Source organism: Melospiza melodia, chromosome 3, assembly GCF_035770615.1.
Source record: "Melospiza melodia melodia isolate bMelMel2 chromosome 3, bMelMel2.pri, whole genome shotgun sequence".
In the NCBI taxonomy this organism is placed as follows: domain Eukaryota; kingdom Metazoa; phylum Chordata; class Aves; order Passeriformes; family Passerellidae; genus Melospiza; species Melospiza melodia.
This window is the reverse complement of record NC_086196.1, coordinates 121,409,739-121,415,367: the sequence shown is the minus strand read 5'-3', so window position 1 is coordinate 121,415,367 and position 5,629 is coordinate 121,409,739.

Below are 5,629 nucleotides of genomic sequence, written 5' to 3'. Positions count from 1 at the left end.
TTTAAAGATAAGTAAACTCTTTCAACCCTTCACATTTTAATCCAAGTATGTGTTAAAATGGAGTTTTCCTGAGTAGGCTACTCTGAGTTAAATTCTAGCAAAGCTGCTACTAAAGGATCAAAATATCTTTTACTTAAAAAAACCCCAAAACCCAGCAAAATAGGCAAACCCAACCAAAAAAAAAAAAAAAAACCCCAAAAAATCCCAAAAAACAACACAGCCTTTCTGAAGCATATTGGAAAACCATTAGTGGTTTGCTCTGTAAAGCAGGTGTGCTAAGGAAAAAATTGTAGAACAACTCCATCTTTATAAAATTGAAACTTCGTTGCACTGATTTTGTGACCTACCATAAAAACACTAGAAAGGCTACATGCAACATTCTACATGGAACCACAAAAATTTGATTTTTTGCATACTCTGTATAAGACTAAAGGAACACAATGCAATACATTTCTTAATAACTGATGTCCTTTAAAACCTAAAATTTAAAATAAAATTTTGGGATTTTTGTTCCAAAGTAGTCTACTTTTCTCAAATATAATCAGACATTAATACTCTTCTATTTTCTCTGCATAGTAATAGAGACAGTTCTAGTCCTCTGTGGTAATGTGTTATAATAAGGCTACACACACTAAGGTAATACTGCTTCTTCATTCTCTAACCCTTCCTATTCATTTGAAAAGACAGTAAACATTAGAATAACCAAGATTTTTCTAACTGAAAGCATTTATTCTACCCAAGGGTGGAAACAGATAAAAAAAATTAAGTGATGCAACAATTTAGAAAAATCATACAGGTTCAGCTGTGAACAAAAATTACATCCTTCCTTATGTCTACTTTTCATAACAGCAGCATCACTCCCATTCTCCTTGTAAATGAACCAGTCATTGCTTGCATTAAACTAGCATCCAGAGGTTTCAATCAAGGACTTATTGCTCCATGTGCCTGTACAAAGCCATGGCAAGCTGCTTCCCTTACCTTGAGTGATACACTCGGGATCTCAGCTCATGTAGGCACTGCTGCCAGTCACACAGCATCTGGCAGTACCACAGCACTGCTCACCTGCAAAACTGCTCAGAGCTAAGACAAAATGCAACCCAGTGATGTGAAAATTGAACATAAAGAGCATGGGAGGGTAGATGAGATGGGTAATGTGGAGAAAGCCATGTGCCTTCACTTTGGTGGGCTGCAAGCAGATGGTGCAGGACTCAGGGGTGGATCACTTGGATTCTGAGGGCACAGAGACCAGCAGCAGAGCTGACCCCTGCATCTCCAGATGCAGGTGGGTTTGCCTGCTGCCGAGGCAGACACCAGCCTGCACCCAGGCTGACACCAGCACAGGCCACAGGAATGCCCACAGCACTGCTCCTGCTGTACCTATTATTTCCTGCAGAGCTGAGTCACTGGGTGCAAAGTGCCAAGACAGTGTTCAGTTAGATGTGGCACACCTGACGAGGCATTCCAAACAAGCATACTGCACTGACAAGGTGTTCAGGTAAATGGTAACCTAAAGAATTTAACTGAGAATGTGCTGTGCAGGATCTCTGTCCACTCAGCCCAGCCAGTGAAAATCAGCTTTCTTCCACTCCCATGTTGAGTTCTTTGTCCCCAGTGCAATGTTAGCTCTGCATGTATCTTGGCTGAGCATCCCTCCAACACTAAGCCATTTTTTCAGCTGCTACTCTTACACCAGCACCTGAATTTACCCAAATGAAGGTTGTACACTATATTTGCAGGCTCTGATCAGATATCTTCAGTGTTAGCAGGGAAGAGGGCTGTGATTCAGTTGCCTGAGCTCAGGTGTCTGCTGACATTCACACAAGAACCACACTGCAAATAGGTATCACTAAAAGAATAAAGGAAATCTAACCTTCCTTACATATTACAAATGTCACAAAACAGTCCTTTCTTTTTTTATGACAGCACAATGCAGTGTTCAGATGGTATGGCTGCATTGAAATGTTCCAAAGTCAGAAAACCTCAAAAATTCCACTGAAGTTAGACAGTTGCTAAGCTAAGGTTGGCATTATCCTGACCCAGGCTGACTGTATTCCCTGATGCATCTATACCCATCTGCTATTTTCCTTCTGTTGTGCCAAGATTATTCATCATTTGGGGCAAGGGAACACCTTTTATTTGGTGTCTGTTCAGGACTAAGGAATAGGTGCTACAAGAATACAAATCATCAGTACCACAGTGCCTGTGATGATTTATTCTCCCCCCTGGCTTGCCTTGTCTGCAGGAGCCCTGAAATCCTTGCATGCTTTTTATGAAGGGGCTCGTACTTTTTTAACACTTGTGTCTCCAATAGCTGGTGAAAACAATTCAGGATAATCAATCTATTAGGATTTATGGCTAAACATCAACATACTCAGCAGAAGCAGAACTACTGGTTATTTTCTTTAGAGCAGGGACAGGTGGTGTCAGGTGCTCCTGTAAACCAAAGCCAGTTAAAGGGGTGACAGGTATGTGATTGAGCAAACCAGGGGCAGGTTTTGCTCATGGCTTGAGCATGTGTGCCAGGAAGCAGGCTGAAGCAGTAGAAGAAACTGGACTTCCACTGCAGAAGCTTTCTGCTGGTATTTGTAATTACATCAGTAATTCTGCAGGAAGGAATCTCTCACAAGTCTGTTCTTGCTAAGGAAAGTGCAGTAGCTATGGTTACCCAGCAAACAGGGACAGGAGGCAAAGCTGAACCACTGCTCTGGGCACTGTACACCATTTTTAACATCAAAAGCCTAGTTTTAGCTTTCCAAATAGAACTATAAGAGCAGCCACCCACGTTTCCCATTACAGTGTGTTTGCATATATAACTGTGGCTATGCATGTGTGGGTATATATATAGATCTATAGTAGGATGACAGGATGACAAAGAGAACAAAAAAGGAGTCAGCTTTTAGATCATCATACAACTATGAAATTAGAAAAGTACTCATAGATAACAATCTCACATACTTGGTTAGTCAGCCTAGGGTCAGCACCACAAGACTTTCCCTGGCAAACTTCTGCCTGCTACAGGGAAGAAATGCCTTCAAGTGTCTTCATTTGCCTCTGATGATTCTGAGGATCACTCAAGACCTATAGAAAATTCTGTGGAAAAGAACTATGTCTACACTGTAGCCTTAATGCAACCATTCTAGGAAAGTTTCCTTATTTAGCGTAATGTGCATAAATACTACTGCAGTGTAGAAGCAGCAATGTGGAACTTAGCATATGCTTAGCCTGCCCTAAGAAACTGGGTAAATACTTAAGCAACTAGTCCACATTGAATTTCACCTAAAATGGCTTCACATAGTCATGAAGTTCATAAATGGGTGCTAGAGAGAGGGTGGGGATAGTTTAGTGGCTGCTGCCCTACTCATACAGTGGATTCCCCAGGCGGGGACTCAGACCTGGCTAGCTACCTTCATATCTCCAATGGAAATGACTTAAAGCTTTACCTAGCCACCTGCTGGGAGTCTCCTCCTAAGGGGCAGGAGCAGGGCCTGCTTCACCCCCTTCCCCCCTGCTGTCCCACAGGCAGTCCCTGACACAGCAACAGACAAAGAGCCCTGGACACCTGAGTTCCTGGGATGTCCTTCTGTCTGGCTGTGCCTTAGTGCACACCTGCAGCCTAATCATGGTTTCATTAGCAGACCACATACGTGAACACTCCATGGCTGCAGTGCAAATTAGCCACCCAGGTTTGCTCTTCAGCCATGAGGAATAATCATGAGGCACCATCATCTCACTCAGCTCAGGCACCTCCTCATCACAAAACCCTTTTATATTACCAAGCTAGTTGTCTAGACTCCTCCTAGACTAGTGTTTGATCTGTAAAGTTTGGTGAAATTAATCCCATCCCTTACTACATGCAATCTCCTGATGGTGGAACCAGCTGCCACTAGTTCATCTCTATGAGCCTCTTCGAAGGGACAACAGGACAGCTGTGGTTGTTTGGTAACAGATAGAGCAAGGCCCTCTGCTCTAACACCAACTTCTAGACGAAACAGTGTCACAGAAATCACAGAATTCACAGAGTCGTTGGGTTGGAAGAGACCTTCAAGATCATGGAGTCCAACCCATGCCCAAACACCTCAACTAAACCATGGCACTGGGTGCCACATCCAGTCTTTTCTTAAGCACATCCAGGGATGGTGACTCCACCACCTCCCTGGGCAGACCATTCCAGAACTTTATACCCTTTCTGTAAAAAACTTCTTCTTAACATCCAACCTATATTTCCCTTGGCACAGCTTAAGACTGTTCTTGTTCTGTCAGTGCTGCCTGGAGAAAGAAACCAACCTCCACCTGGCTACAGTCACTTTTCAAGGAGTTGTACAGAGTGATAAGGTCACCTCTGAGTCTCCTTTTCCCCAGGCTAAACACCCCCAGCTCCCTCAGTCGTTCCTCACAGGGCTTGTGTTCCAAGCCCCTCACCAGCCTCGCTGCCCTCCTCTGGATGCACTCAAAGATGGATGTCTCAGCTTGAGCAAATCTAATACTTCTGAGACACTCTGGAGTCCAGACAGGACTTTTAGATGAGATGAGACTCCTGTGAGACCAGTATCTTTCTGGAACAGTAACTAGGAACCAGGAGGACAGCACAAGGGAATCTTGGCTAGCACTGCACACCTAATCATGTCTGCCTGCGAGCTGGGGGTGTGAACTACCTGTGAAATCAAGGCAGACACAGTCAATAGACCCTGGAGACTGATCCACAACAGACATTATTGTAACCAGAACATCCACACAAGGCTGGTAGGCAGGACACAGGCTTTAACAGAATCTTCTGGAGCAGCAGCTGGAGGCTAGGCAAGATTTGTAGTAAAAAACTGTGTGTGAGGATCTGAACTGAACCCAGCCAGATATTTTTGTTCCTTCTGTAGGCTAGTACTGGAAAGTCACAGTAATTTTGAAGAAATTAAATCAGAATCTGTATAAACTTTCATCCATCCATCCATCCATCCATCCATCCATCCATCCATCCATCCATCCATCCATCCATCCATCCATCCATCCATCCATCCATCCATCCACCCATCCATCCACCCATCCATCCATCTCCAAGAAAGAATAAGATTTAATCTTCTAATTTTTTCTTCTATAAGGTCTTTCTAGACATTAGAGGCAGTCTTAAGTGTAGTTTTATCTACACAGGCGGATCAGTGAGACACAGGAGTCATGAGATACCAGTGCCTTTTTGAACCAGAATCAAAAAGCCAACCAGGGACTGTATTTGCTTGTGCTGGACAAGCAAGACACATCTTTGTCATGGGTAGGTTGAACACAGTTTCATTACTTAAAGAGATGAGGCTTAAATCTCTTCCATTTGAAAATTTAGATAAAACAATATACATTTAGTTTTAGGGCAGGAAGTTTTCCCAGAAGAATTAGCTTCTAGCTTCTTTCAGCATGATCACAGGCTGAACTTAGTTGTAATACAAACAAAATTATGGGAATTTAAACCCTGTTTCTTTCCACCTATGAAAAGAATAAGGCTCCCTATATCCATACCAGTACAGAGACCTCCTGCACTCATACAGAAAGGAAACTTTTTCTATGCTATGAGTAGTTTTAAATCACACTGAAGATTTAAGAGAAGAAATCAGAGTAAAAAACAACACCACAGACAGTGATAAGGAGTTTT